A 14537-nucleotide genomic window follows, 5' to 3' on the forward strand; every position below is an offset into this window, starting at 1 on the left:
AGGTTAGGGTCTTGAACTTGATTCTTTGGGTAATGGGGAGCCAGTGAAGGGATTGACAGAGGGGGGAGGCTGGAGCACATGTGGATTAGTGGGCAGCAGAGTTTAAGATAGATTGGAGGGGTGCAAGAGTGGTAGCAGGGAGGCCACAGATCAGGAGGTTGCAGTAGTTAAGATGGGAGATGAGGGCATGCACTAGTGTTTTTGCAGAGTCTATGCTGAAGAATGTACAGATCCAGGAAATATTTGAGTTGGAGTCAGCAGAAAGTGTAAAGGGCTTGGGTGTGGTCTGAAGGAGAGATCAGAGTCCAGGGTTACCCCAAGGCAGAGGGCTTGTGGAGAGTGGGCAGCCATTAACTTTGATGGACAAGTCAGATTGCCACTATCCATGCAACCCCCCCCAATGACACATCAACTACACCACAGGGATGTATTGTTAGTGTCCAGGTGGATTTTGCACAACGCATTTCCCTATGGTTCACTTTGGATGCTCGGCTGGGCAGCTTCCATGACACATTGAGAATTTGCAGCATGCTGCACTAGTGTGGCAAGATGGAGACACTATTGCACGCCATGACAGTCAGGAGGAAATATTTATCCTATGAGGACCACCACAGTAAACCAATTGCAGTCCACAGCATCACAAAATTACATCCCCTGCCCTAGCTCTGGTCTATAAAACCATGCTGTACCTGCAAAGTTATAACCCCACATTTCAGAGTTTTCCAGCAGAAACATTACCAATAAAGTACAGATTTGCATTAATGAACAAAATCCAAGTTTTATTAAAAATGTCACATTATAAAAGTCAGATATCAGTCATTACATCCACAACTGTCCTGTAAAGAGGGACCAGATCTTCAGCTCCTTAAATAAAAAATAAAAACACAGTTAGTGATTGGCATTACACAGATTTACAGGTGACCACTTTGGCACGGGGCGTCAGTACTTTGTTTTCATCTTTATATCAGGGAGAGAGTTCAAAGTAATTGTCATCGTTCCACTCCGCAGCATTCAATGCAAAAGGCAAGAAAAGCTTAAGCTGGTTACATACCATAAGAGATTGTTTGCAGGTCTGGTGTCAAAGTAGTTTATCCCATGATAAACCTGGTAAAGAAAGGAGAAATGGTTAGCAAAGGCCGGTCATACGGTCACTAAGAGGGGCTGTATGAGAAAGTAAATAGGACTAGTGGAATAAAACCCCTGCAAGCAAGTTACACCCCTACAGTAGAGCTCCCCTGCTATAGCCTCAGAAATAAGTGGAACGGTTGATTGTGATATCAGTATAGATCATATGGCAGAATCGGTTTCATCACTGGTTATAGGGGTTTCAAGCACAGTACAGCATGGACACTAGACGCAAGCTTCCTGCCAACTTACCATGAAGACAGTCCAGTATGGGGCCATCAAGTGAATGCTGACAAACAGATCTGAAGAAAGAAAAGCTAAAGTTGTAGAAAAGGTACAATATTCTGCCCAATTAAAAAAGGAAACTGACAGTATGCCTTAATGCCCCTTACAAGATCATGGAGCGTGTTCCCGACATGACATTGGAGCAGAGCCTGGCTATATTATATACCCGGAATCTGCCTTTAACATCTGCAATCAGCGCGTCCCCAAATTGGTGCTATTAGTGACATTTAAGCACTGTGATCCACCCAGGACATTGCATGCCCCATCAGCTCTGACATGACCACAGGGAGCCAGTGGGTTGTGAACATGGGCAGGCTGAACACCCCCATCATGCGACATCCAGTGGCTGGGCATCATAGAAGGTGCCAGTTTTCACTATGCTTCAGTATTGCTGTATATAGTAAGATTGCAGGTTCAAGTTCCTTAAGGCAGTGCTCCCCAACTCCAGTCCTCAAGGCCCACCAACAGGTCATGTTTTTTAGGATTACATCACCTGCACAGGCAATATTTAATCACCTGTGCAATATTAAGAAAATCCTAAAAACATGACCTGTTGGTGGGCCTTGAGGACTGGAGTTGAGGGAACCCTTCCTCAAGAAAACTACAAGGAGAGGGTGAAAATAAATAAAAAAAAAAAAAATAAGTCTTTCAGCACTGCAGTAATGCTAACATATTGAATATGAAGAAAATCATGACTACTTAAACAGTGTCAATTAAAAAATTCAGAATTTAAATTAAAAAAAAATGTTATGGCCACTGAAAAAGGAGGGTGTGAAAGGACCATCATATCAAACTTGAAAGTTGAATGTAGAGAAGACCCAAAAAAAAATAGTGGCCCCTTATAAGCCTCAGCTTTAGTGTTGTCAGAAATCACTTCTGTCCACTACTCTTGAACCATCATCGGCTTATTTCTGAACAGAGTCCATTTTAGTTGACAGAATCCAAAAGGAGTTTCAGAGACTGGAAAACCCCTTTAATGGTCAACAGGAAAACATGTTGATCTTAAAAATTGTGCATGTGCATTATTTGGTAATGAAGCCCAGCTCCATTGGCACCTAGCTGCAATACAACAGCCTAGGGACAAGCCAAAAAAAAAAAAGCTTTTAGACTTTACAGGTGCAGCCTTACCTAGTGCAGCATCCACAGATTCTGACCTGCAAGAACATGAGGGGTAGGATTAGTGTTCAGTTTGTCATAGGAGTCTCGCCCTGGTCCAGGCAGGTTCTCAGAATAAAGTGGAACGGTTAAAGATAGAATCATCCTTAATCATATGGCAGAATCAGTTTCATCACTGCAACCAAAGTTTCAGACTAAAAGCTGCAAGTAACACTTGTACTTACCAGGTTTAGCCATGCTGCACATTCAGGTCCTACAATGAGACAGAAGGGGGGGTCAGAGCTGATAATCACAGGTAACACCTACATCCTATTGATGTTCAGGGGTCACATCAGTATTTAAGTTATTCCACATATAAATTCAGGTCAGACATTTGAAGCATCATTATAACCCCAAGATCATACAAGTAGTGTCTCAAATGTGTGAATAGCATGCAGAACACACACACACACACACACACACCTCCATGTTACAGCATGTACGCAAAGAACAAGGACAATGGCGATAGTGTACAAAAGTGTGGTGGCCAATGGCTGCCCAAATTCATAAAGACTGGTTCTTGCTGAGGGGGCATGCTGGAGTGACAGATTCATGCCTCTTCATGAATCTGGAGCTCCTCAGTACACTAGGTTTGAGATCTTACTCCAGTCAGACTGGAATGAGATTTCTGGTGTGTGAAAAGCCACAGCACGTTATGAATTAAGACAAGTTGCAGCATTTAACTTTTTAAAACTATTATGCCAGATTTCTAACATGAAAGGTTAGCACCTTAGTCTTTAATCACTGCTGCAGAACCCACCCTGACCACAAGTAGTGGCATCTCAAGATGCAACGCCTACTGGCATGTTATCACCTACCTTGCACATTGACCAATATTCTTTATCTGCAGGACCTCAGAGCTGTGGCCCTAAGAGTAGACCGATTCAGTGTCAAGTTATGCATTCAATAGTTAGCCGACAATTGAAAATCAAATGTTAGTCTGCATCAGTGTGGATCAAGTTATCCTCACAAGTAATTGGAGACCTGCTTCACAAATCATCATTTACAGACTACTGCAAGTTGCAGGGCATTTTATGGTCACAAAATTAAAGTGACACTAGCCAGCACCCCCCCTTAAAGTCAAATGTGGAGGATAAAATTTACATTTCTTATTTAATCTATTAAAGTGATTTCAGCATTATTACATTGCGAAATGTACTTTTGAAGTTTTGCAGTCTTGTTAATGGGTGCTAGATCTATACTCACTCTAGGTCTCCAGATGCAGGGTCAATTACAGCTAAACATTCATCTTCATAGGCAGCTATTTATATTCTGGACATGGGAGAAAAAAAAAGTATATAGATTAGTTATAGTAATAGGACTGCAAGAAAAGACTATCAGGAGGATTCAGATAGGAGCGAAAGACTGTTCTTCACAGAAGATCAGCTGAACTATGTTTTCATCACAACATCCTCCAGAACCAGCAGAGACTTGTCAGATTGCATGTACCTGTATCTGTCCTGTCTCTTGGGCTCACTCGAGTGGACAAGCAGGGTCTGCAGATAAAACGAGGCAATTAAACAATGATAAAGTTATACCAGATAAATCAGTGTTCATGTACTTGCCATTTTTTGGCCACAAAATACTAAAAGCCCAAGCCCTTTATTGCAAAATTTGATTGGGAAATGAATGGCAATCATGAATATTGTACGGCTGACAAGTCAGATAGAGCTAATAACAAACCTCCATGGGAAAGTCAAGTTTGTTAAACAAAATCATCATGTAACCGTATCTAGTAAAGGAGACTCCTATAGTTTACAAGTCGACCAGAATTAAGATGCTGTGAAAACTACCAGTGTGATGACAGGCACTATAGGCAATGCCATTGGTGTATGGTGCAGATTTATTTTTTTGTCCATAGCAACGGAATTTAGGTTTTCAAACAAATTGGCATTAAAGGGATTGCCGAGGCTTGCCACAGAAGTGCATTCCTATACAGCGAAGAGTTGTGAAAACTCACAGCACAGTCAGGATCCGCCAGCACCAGGAGTGTGTGCTCATGTGACTGCAAGTATGCATAATCCTGGCCACATTCTAACTAGATGTGTGCAGAATCACTCAATGGGTGAGGCCGTGCACAGCTAGTCTGAATTGTGGCCAGAAATATGCATAATGCCTACTTATGGTCACATGACTACTCACTCACTTGCCAATGTGCTGTGTGGAGTCACAAGTCTACAAAGTGATTGTATACTTTTGTATTAACTTTGGACAGGCCCTTTAATGGGCAGAGGACAACTCTAATTTACTGCCAACTCATTGCAATCCATAGGGATGAAATGCATTAAAGCAAAACAACCTGCATTTTGAAGGTTAATCCCATAGCTATGATTTGAGACAGTTATGTGTATAGCATCTAAGCTCAAACCTAAATAGTCTAGTGGTTGTAAAAAGTATACTTACTGCCAAAGCCACAAGAGTCAGTCTGAACTTGAAGAATGTGACCTGCAAAATAAACATTGATATATCATAAGAGGATTCTGCACCCCACAATGTCATTACATCACATCCATAGACACATCAGATAGGAGCGAAAGACATAATAGTTCTTCATCACTGGTCATCTGCTGAACTATGGGATCATCATTGTGTCTTAAGAAGTTTGGGGGCTCACTCACACAAGCGTGTAACACAACACAATATTAATCTATCAAGCAGGGCTGATCTGCGATTTCTCATGCAGATTTGACATCAGAAAAAGATCACACCATGCTGCAAGTGAATCCAATAATAGGATCACTTGCACCTATACTGTGGGTGTACGTGTGAAAAATCGGACTGCACTCGGATGCTATCCGAATGCAGTTTATGTACGCACAGAGACATCTAAATGTCATGTTGGGCTGCTGAGAGAAGAGGTTATGCTCTCCCCACAGCTGATCCATGGTGGCACTAGGGCAGTAGTGTAACCATTAGCGAGTTGTGTAGTAACGCATCATTTATCCTGATTTACACTGCAAAAGGCTCAGTGAAAAGAATTGCAGATACCAACCTGGCCCAGAGTCCACCATAATGGCTCTACGAGTCCTGGATGCCACACGTAGTCTAAAAGCAAAAACAACCACGTGAATATATAATGCACACTCCTTACCCCCAACTCATTTCTCTGCAGTGTATCAGTGTAAGAGCTGTCCCTCAGTCTTATTCAGAGAGATTCCCATTGATTATATCAAATCATGTACACAATTATAAGTCCATATATCACACTTCGTAAACTTACCCATATGCCGCTGCATGACTAAACATCTGACCTAGAAGGTAGAGGAAAAAAAAAAAAAATCAAGACAATGAAACTATTGTCTCAGAACTACTGGTGGTTAAAATGGAACCAGTCACTGGATGCATGGTGCATGATTCTAGCTATATATAGGTTTAACCTTCGTCTGGCTGAGTAGGTACAATTGTAACTATTCAGTTTTAAAATTGCAATAACTTTTTTTCAAAACGCCATAGACGGCTGAAATTGTGACATCTCTGCAGTTTTGGTCCAGAATATATTGGCCAAATTTCAATAAAATATCTTCACCCTCTTCCGAGATAAGGGGGTTGAGATTTTTGCATCCATAACAAGCTGCATAGGTACAAATGTACCCTCATATTTTGAATGCAAGATAATGCAAGGGAAAAGAGAATAATATTTTTTTTAATGATAATGCCATTTTATTATTATAAACAAGAAAAAAAAACTGTTCATTTACATAAGAGAAAATGTAAGAAACTTTTATTGATTTTCTTCACAAGTATTGCATGTTGTCTTTGCTACCGAGTGTTCATCGCAAATGGGTTTCACACAAACCACACAAGACTTTCTAATCTTACATCGTTTTCGCCTCAGGTCTCGGCAGACATAGCAACTACCAACAACAGGGGAGGGTCCACGACTACCATGAGGTATTTGAGGGCCAGCTGCTGCTTGCGATGCTACCAGAATGCATCGTCCAAGCACCATTTCTACTGCACCTCGAAGAAAATGGTTTCTCATCATCATTCGGTTTGTACTACGATCTTCAATTGCAGGCATACACAGGTGATTTGCGAGATCTTTCAGGAACTTTCTTCGTTGATCCTTTGTCCTGAAGCTTGGATTGTGTTCTCTGTAGATGATGTAGGATGCTAACCCAGTGACGTCAATCATATTGTAGAAAAATGCCAGAGGCCAACGTAATGTTCGTCGTTTCACAGTGTACTCTCCCAACATTTTATCCATATCAACTCCGCCTTTTGTTTTGTTGTAGTATTTTATTATCTCTGGCTTGGCTGCTAGTGTCTCTTCAACTTCTCCAGTCATGTGCATAGATGATAAAAGCACGACTGATTTGTTCTTCTTTGGTACATATGAACAGACTGTTGCATCATGATTGTAGGCAAAATTTGTCGATGACTTGGTAGATTAATTTTGGCTTTGTAATTTAGTTCAGTAACACGTGGCAAGTAGAATGAAACTAGATTCTAAAGTGCAGATAAAGTAAATTATTTCTTGTGATATTTATAAAGGTTATTTATATATTACGTAACCGTATACGGTTTCAGAATTTGTTCCATCTTCGACTGTTTTTTCAACCAATAGGAAAATTGTAACAGAGCCACCATCTTTATTTTATGCTGAATATAAGTAAAACAATATGTAGATACTAATTATTATCCATTTTTCGTATAAAAATCATACCTATAGTGATAAGTTTCATACAAAATATATGCAAGCCAAGTCCAGGCTCAAAGACAATTTCTGACTTCTGTCCCCACAAGGCGAATGAAGGTATAACTGGCTGTTAGATGCTGTGAGACTTTCCTACCTACGTATCCAAGAAATTGAAGACTTCACAAGCCTAGAAATGTGTGTGCTCACAGCAATGAGATGAACAGCAAAATGGCTACTGAGAGGAGGGAGGCAGGAAGAGAAGTAGAAGTCACTCCCAGTTTAAATCAACTTAATTGACAGCAACATAAGTGAGCAGTAACATCACTGGCCAATAGATCTCAGCATAACATTTGTAGCTGAATGAACTTTAGTTTCTGAAACCAAGTCAAGGAGAAAGTCTTCCCACAGTGGAGGTATATATGAAGGTACAATTGTACCTCTGCAGCCTGTTAACGTTGTAAAATTATGCAGCCTGACTAAGGTTAAGTGAAATGCTGCAACATCTGAAAGAACAGTTTTAGCCGCTGGGGTCCAAGCCCTGCTTGAGTCTAGCTGAACAAGCAGCTTCTCTCCACCTGTGTATAGGATGCTAATGAGATGCAATTTGGTCTCCCAGTACCCCCACAATCAACTGACAGAAGGTGCTTTTGCAAAACACCAGCCAACCCAATATTGACAGCCTTGTCCAAGACCAATATCACCATCAGTCCCAGGAAAGGACACTACAAATGCAAATCCACAAGTGGTGACATGATGCAGCATCTTGGTCACATTAATAGGCACAGCATGGTAATGCAGTATTGTACTGTGCAAAGTTTGCTTGAAATTCTGATCTTGCAGGCTGCAATTTTACACATTGCAATGTGAAGGAAGGAACATTAAGATGGGTAATTTACTGATGAACGAGCCTGTAAAGCCACAGCAAAATGCAGTAGTGGGCTGCGATAGTTCTAAATGGCAGTGTAGAGGTATTATTTCCATCTATACAGTGACTTACAGGCCCCATCATTAGTCTATAGTCTGTCACTGCCCATAACTGTAAAGGAGAGTAGCTTCTGAGAATACCTACTAAGGCCATGTTCCCACATGGTGTTTTTTTTTTTCCAGTCAGAAATCTGCAGCAAAACTGATCTCTGGCAGTAAATAAGCTGCATCAAATCTTAAGGGTTTGCTGCTTTAAGTGTTTTTTCACTGCCTTCTGTCTCTATTTATACATGTACAGGGTGGGCCATTTATATGGATACACCCAAATAAAATGGGAATGGTTGGTGATATCAACTTACTGTTTGTGGCACATTAGTATATGGAGGGGAAAAAACTTTTCCAGATGGATGTGATGACCATGGCAGCCATTTTGGATCCAACTTTATTTTTTTTCACTGGGAAGAGGGTCATGCGACACATCAAACTTGAGAATTTAAGAAAAACAATGGTGTGCTTGGTTTTAACGCAGCTTTATTCTTTCATGAGTTATTGAGACCTTGGTGGCCATTCAACTGGCCCACAATGACCAATCCACTTTCCAGGAAACTGTTCATGTAGGAATGCTCAGACCTGACACCCATAATGTGGTGGTGCACCATCTTGTTGGAGAAGCTCAGGTAATGTGCAATCTTCAGTGCATAAAGAGGGCAACACATCATTATGTAGCAATTTCAGATATCCAGTGGCATTGAGGTTTCCATTGATGAAGAATGGCCCCACTATCTTTGTACCCCATATACCACACCATACCATCAATTTTTGTGTTCCAACAGTCTTGGAGGGATCTATCCACTGTGGGTTAGTGTGAGACCAATAGCGGTGTTTTGTTTGTTAACTTCACCATTCACAAAGAATTTCGTCTCATCACTGAACATAATGTTCTGTGTAAACTGAGGGTCTTGTTCCAATTTTTGTTTTGCACATTCTGCAAATTCAGTGCGCTGATCTGGGTCATCCTCGTTGAGATGCTGCAGCAGCTGGATTTTCTAAGGGTGCCATTTGTGAGTAGCCAATATCCGCTGAAGGGATGTTCGACTGATGCCACTCTCCAGTGACATGCGGCGAGTGCTACGCTGTGGGCTCTTGCTGAATGAAGCTAGTACAGCCACTGATGTTTCTTCATTAGTGACAGTTTTTCTTGTGTCAACATTTTGGCAAATCCAACACTGAACCTGTTTCACGAAGTTTGGCAAGCAGTTTGCTAACTGTAGCATGGGAGATGGGTGGTCTCGTAGGGTGTCTTGCATTGAAATCTGCTGCAATGACTCGAGTACTGCGTTCACCAGACATCAACACAATTTCTATCCGCTCCTCACGTGTTAACCTCTGCAACATGTTATTGGCTGTAAACAAAGAAACTTGTAAAAAAAAAAACCACTTAAGAATAAAGTTGTGTTAAAACCAAGCACACCATTGCTTTTCTTATGAAATTCTCAATGAGTTTGATGTCTCACATGACCCTATTCCCATTGCAAAAAAAATAAAGTTGGATTCAAAATGGCCGACTTGAAAATGGCTGCCATGGTCACCACCCATCTCGGAAAGTTTCCCCCCTCCCATATACTAATGTGCCACAAACAGGAAGTTGATATCACCAACCATTCCCATTTAATTTAGGTGCATCCATATAAATGGCCCACCCTGTACATAAAGTTCAGACACACACAATTCTGGTTTCTCAGACTTTGCTGGTACTGCAAAACACAGCTGAAAATTAGCATAAAAATCTGCAGCAAAATACGCTGAGGCCAAGTGCCCAAGTTGCAGAACTGAAGCACATTTTTTACGCTTCTCCCTGGCGGGAAAATCACATGCAGATTTTACATGCAGTTTTCCTGCCAGGTAGAAGAGTTTGTGAGGCGTCTTTGCATGCATTTCCACATGCAGGTCATCAAGCACTTCTCCAAGTGATTTAAGCATCACTTGGAAAAGTGCTTGACAACTTGTTCACACTATATAAATCCATGCAACCGGCATATATAGTGTGACCAAGTAATAGTTAAAAAAAAAAAAAAAAAAAAAAGAATCAGAATGGTAAAAAATAAAAAAATAAAGTTTATACTCCCTTTCCGATGCATTCTCTGCCCCGTCCGGAGCCTTGAGCGGCTCACGCTGTTGTGTGCAGGACCTGTGGTGACGTCATTGAGTCATGTGATGGGTCACGTGGCAGGTCCTTCACACAACAGCAGGAAAACACCGGGAAGACATCAGAAGATAAGTATAAACTTTGTTTTTTCTTTTTTTTTTTTTTTACAGGTTCTTTGGTAGCCAGGTCTGGATGAGAGTCTCCTCTCATCCAGACTTGGGTACCATCCGCACATTGATTCCGCAAAATTAATGAACATGCTGCGGATTTTTGACCGCAGCATACACGCTGCGGAAAAATCCGCAGCATGGGCATTGACATTGCGGAATGCCATTGGGGACCATGGGGTGCGGATATACATGCGTTTTACAAGCGTTCACTCTGCGGAAATTCCGCAGCATATACACTTGTAATACGCAACGTGGGCACGCAGCCTGAAAAACAACATGTGGGAACATAGCCTAACGCTAATCTGCAGGCTACACCGTTCCAGAAATACAGCCGTCTAAAAGATGTTTGGCTGCTCGGAGAAGAGGTTATGCTCTCCCTGCAGCTGCTCCGTGGTGGCACCAGGGCAGTAGTGTAACCATTAGTGGGTTGTGTAGTAACATCATTTATACTAACTTACATTCTGTGCAAAAGGCATAAGGCTCAGTGAAAAGAATTGCAGATACCAACCTGGCCCAGAGTCCACCATAATGGCTCTACGAGTCCTGGATGCCACACGTAGTCTAAAAGCAAAAACAACCATGTGAATATATAATGCACACTCCTTACCCCCAACTCATTTCTCTGCAGTGTATCAGTGTAAGAGCTGTCCCTCAGTCTTATTCAGAGAGATTCCCATTGATTATATCAAGTCATCATGTACACAATTATAAGTCCATATATCACACTGTAAACTTTTCTGATGAACGAGCCTGTAAAGTCACAGCTATAGTTTAGGAGCCAGTGCAGGCGTTTTGTTTCCATCTACACTGTATCTTACAGGCCTGGTCATTAGCGTATAGTCTGTCACTGCCCATAACTGTAAAGGAGAATACCTACTACGGGAGTCACAGGTGCTGAAGTCCTCAACCTGCAGGATCTCTGCAAAAAATAAGATGCAATGTTACAAATTCTGCAGCCTGAAGTGTCATCATGTCACATCCAGCATAGACACATCAGATAGGAGCGAAAGACATAATAGTTCTTCATCACTGGTCATCTGCTGAACTATGGGATCATCATTGTGTCTTGAATTCCAGTCAACCAATAAAGAAACAGTCCAAGGCCACGGCCCCGCTAACCGTATTCTGTCAGTATTTTTTTCCCAGGAGTAGGAATCAAAACTAGGAGTGGGTGATAAATACAGAATTGGTGACTTGTTTCTATTATACCTTTTCTCTGTTCCTCACCTGGTTTTGGCTCCCACTCCTGAGAAAAAATACTGACTGAATACTGATAGTGGGGCCGTGGCCTAATAGTATAACACTACATTTGCAGGCAGCTGAAATTAGATGCATCATTTTCTTTTCATCAGTGGCAGTAAATAGAAACCATATGGTCCAATCCCTGCTGCAGAAGATTAATGCTATAGTCACACGTTGTGTTTTTGCAGCGTTTTATATACAAATTTTAAGCGGCGTTTTACTGTACCAGCAAAGTCTGAGGTTTCAGAAATCACACATTGGGCTTCTCTCCAGATTGTTGTCAAACACCTGTGTTTTTTTGCAAAATGCAGCATGTGACTGAGCGATTTTCACCCATAGAAAGCAATTCGTGCAAAAACAGCTTTTTTGACGAGAGCAAGATTTGCATGGGGAAAAAACAGCAAGAACGCAACGTGTGTACAACTGTTTTAGTCTCTGAACCAAATTGGCTGTAGAGTTATCAAGTCATGATGTACAATATTAATAGACAGCCATTTATCAGAAGCAGTAAACTTACTTATATGCCCAATGCTCACTAGACTCTTGACCTAGGAGGGAGAAAAAAAAAAAAAAAAAGTTATGAAGGAGAAATGTCTGTTCAGAGTCAGAATAGCCAAAAACTAATGCCTCAGAATAAGTACTGGTGGTACACGCTCTCGTCATCCTGACAGTCAAGAGTAGCAAATAGGAGTCATCAGCGGCATTAGATCAGCCCAAGAAGGTAGTACTACATGCCTCCACTACAACAAAGTAGCAGTGGCACAGAGAGGTTGGGCTCCATCACTTTACATGTAGACATGGGGTCCTTTGAGGAGATTCCCCTTATTAAATGAGTAAAGTACTTGGGACCATCTACACAAAGTACTAAAGGGTAATATTAATCCCCCTCCCCCTCCATTTACTTTTACAGGACCAAAAAGGCAGCTGCTTTATCAGTCCTATAGGAGTGACAGGAGCCATTGGCACACAAGCCCACTACAGAGCCAATCACACAAAGGGCCTCCTAGCCTGAGAAAAAGTCGATCTTACATTCATAGGTAATACATTTAAAGGGTGGAACCCATGATTTGAGCGTAAATATTTCAGAAAAAAAAATTATTAATCCTATTGGTAAACAGCGTAATGAGAAAAATTCTAAACGCCAGAATTATGTTTTTGGTCGCTGCAACATTGTAATAAAATGCAATAACAGGCGATCTACCCCAAAATGGTATCAATAAAAACTTCAGCTGGGCACGCAAAAAATAAGCCCTCACCCAGCCCCAGATCCCAAAAAATGGAGACGCTACGGGTCTTTGGAAAATGGCGGGGTTTTTTTACCCAAAAAAATTCACCACTTAAAAAAGAACCTATACATGCTTGGTATCTACAAACTCGTAATGACCTGGAGACTAATAATGGCAGGTCAGTTTTAGCATTCAGCGAACGTGGTAATAAAAAAAAAACAAAAAAAAAAAACACATCTGTGGTATTGCACTTTCCTGTACACGATATAGTAAAACTAGTAATGGCGTTGAAAAGTACAACTCGTCCCGCAAAAAATAAGCCCTCACAGTTATATTGACCAAAAAATAAAAACGCTATGGTGCAGGGAACAAGGGGAGCAAAAAACAAAAGTGCAAAAACAGAAAATCCCAGGGTTGCGAAGGGGTTAATACTCAAATACCCTGCAATAAATAGCAGTAGTGCAACATAATAAGTTCAGTCTCAGCCCTTAGCCACATGTACATCACTTGACAAATGGTAAGGGTTTAAATATTACAGTTAGGACCGTCCCAAATAGGGTCACCTTGACGTGGTGGGACGGTTTTTGCATTATTTTGATCAAGATTATGTTAACTTAGTAATAGTGCATGAAAATAAGTGGACTATTTATTGCAGGGTTTTTGAGCATTATGTTTTTTTGGCTTTGGTTTTTCTCAGTTTAGTAGCCATGTGTGAATATGCACACCAATTTATATGTCAGCTCATTTCATGTAAAGAAGCAGACCTGGAGATCCAACTTACATCATTTATCCATTTATCAGAAAGTCAATGAATTCTTCAGATAAAAGCCTGCAAGAAGAAGAATGCAAAAGTTCAGTCTCAGACTGCAGAAAACTAAAAACAGCCATAACACTGCAGACTATGAACGACTCCAGCAAGTATATAGTGAACCTCAGAGTCACACGGCCCCCTGCCTGCTCAGAAACGTTGGTAATCATCATTCTCTCTCTGATGTCCCTACCAACATAACTTTCATCACATTCAGGCAAAAATCGGAGAAAATAAACCCTCAATTCTCAGCAATTTAGAAATTAAGCAAACAAATCAGCAATCGAGATAGCAGCAAGTAAAGGGTTAACAGCATGGCCGCACAGATGGCGGGCGCAGGGACCCAGCACAATCCAGTCCCATCCTGCTTCAGGAAAGGTCCAGCGCAGCGGTGGACGGCGGGAGAAGGGATATAACCATGAGAGAACCGTAATTCTATCCATATTAAAAGGACCAGACAGCCATTAATACTTCAGTATAAAGTCACTCACCTCACCCTGCCAGAGACGAGCACGAAGAGGCCGACTCACGGCCACGGCAGAGGGTTATATAGGAAACAGAATCCCGGAAATTACGTCTCCTGGATACAGGATGTGACGTAAGGGGGTGGAGCTTACTGGGTATCAATCCATAGGATTGTGGCCTGCTACAGGAGCCACCATTTTGTAAGTTAGAAATAATACTGACACTTGTAAAATATCAAACATCATTGTGTTTAGGTAATGTATGTAGAGTGGCTGCTGTTATACGCTCTTCCCCATCCAATATGACTTCCGTTCCCCACCCAATATGGCTCCCAGTCGCCCCTCCTCTATGG

General features: G+C 41.4%; 1 long non-coding RNA gene and 10 other non-coding genes across 17 annotated transcripts; all 11 read right to left on the bottom strand.

Annotated features, from left to right (window-relative positions):
* Window positions 1-757: 757 nt before the first annotated feature.
* LOC141156883 (uncharacterized) lies at window positions 758-14314 on the bottom strand. Of its 7 annotated transcripts, none has more exons than XR_012247727.1 (17): window positions 14212-14314; window positions 13694-13741; window positions 12204-12234; window positions 11318-11363; window positions 10953-11005; window positions 8488-9531; window positions 5786-5816; window positions 5558-5610; window positions 4969-5010; window positions 4015-4061; window positions 3772-3837; window positions 3384-3433; window positions 2751-2779; window positions 2539-2564; window positions 1378-1427; window positions 1052-1104; window positions 758-864 (listed from the first exon to the last, which is right to left on the bottom strand). It is a non-coding gene; the product is annotated as an uncharacterized lncRNA (long non-coding RNA). The 7 variants fall into 7 exon arrangements; XR_012247728.1 differs by having other exon boundaries at window positions 8488-9546; XR_012247723.1 differs by having other exon boundaries at window positions 759-864; window positions 11322-11363.
* LOC141160513 (small nucleolar RNA SNORD47) lies at window positions 1243-1318 on the bottom strand. Its single transcript, XR_012250269.1, has one exon. It is a non-coding gene; the product is annotated as a small nucleolar RNA SNORD47 (small nucleolar RNA).
* LOC141160536 (small nucleolar RNA SNORD75) lies at window positions 2255-2316 on the bottom strand. The gene has a single exon (XR_012250291.1). It is a non-coding gene; the product is annotated as a small nucleolar RNA SNORD75 (small nucleolar RNA).
* On the bottom strand, window positions 2632-2708 carry LOC141160514 (small nucleolar RNA SNORD47). Its single transcript, XR_012250270.1, has one exon. It is a non-coding gene; the product is annotated as a small nucleolar RNA SNORD47 (small nucleolar RNA).
* Window positions 2854-2916, bottom strand: LOC141160531 (small nucleolar RNA SNORD78). The gene has a single exon (XR_012250287.1). It is a non-coding gene; the product is annotated as a small nucleolar RNA SNORD78 (small nucleolar RNA).
* Window positions 3905-3982, bottom strand: LOC141160518 (small nucleolar RNA snR60/Z15/Z230/Z193/J17). Its single transcript, XR_012250274.1, has one exon. It is a non-coding gene; the product is annotated as a small nucleolar RNA snR60/Z15/Z230/Z193/J17 (small nucleolar RNA).
* Window positions 5078-5160, bottom strand: LOC141160516 (small nucleolar RNA snR60/Z15/Z230/Z193/J17). The gene has a single exon (XR_012250272.1). It is a non-coding gene; the product is annotated as a small nucleolar RNA snR60/Z15/Z230/Z193/J17 (small nucleolar RNA).
* Window positions 5675-5751, bottom strand: LOC141160505 (small nucleolar RNA SNORD79). The gene has a single exon (XR_012250262.1). It is a non-coding gene; the product is annotated as a small nucleolar RNA SNORD79 (small nucleolar RNA).
* Window positions 11070-11149, bottom strand: LOC141160504 (small nucleolar RNA SNORD79). The gene has a single exon (XR_012250261.1). It is a non-coding gene; the product is annotated as a small nucleolar RNA SNORD79 (small nucleolar RNA).
* Window positions 11430-11512, bottom strand: LOC141160517 (small nucleolar RNA snR60/Z15/Z230/Z193/J17). The gene has a single exon (XR_012250273.1). It is a non-coding gene; the product is annotated as a small nucleolar RNA snR60/Z15/Z230/Z193/J17 (small nucleolar RNA).
* On the bottom strand, window positions 13862-13942 carry LOC141160515 (small nucleolar RNA SNORD74). The gene has a single exon (XR_012250271.1). It is a non-coding gene; the product is annotated as a small nucleolar RNA SNORD74 (small nucleolar RNA).
* Window positions 14315-14537: the final 223 nt, after the last annotated feature.

This window comes from Phyllobates terribilis, unplaced genomic scaffold (genome assembly GCF_046119375.1).
Source record: "Phyllobates terribilis strain yellow unplaced genomic scaffold, ASM4611937v1 Scaffold_8__6_contigs__length_399053987, whole genome shotgun sequence".
Classification (NCBI taxonomy): Eukaryota; Metazoa; Chordata; class Amphibia; order Anura; family Dendrobatidae; genus Phyllobates; species Phyllobates terribilis.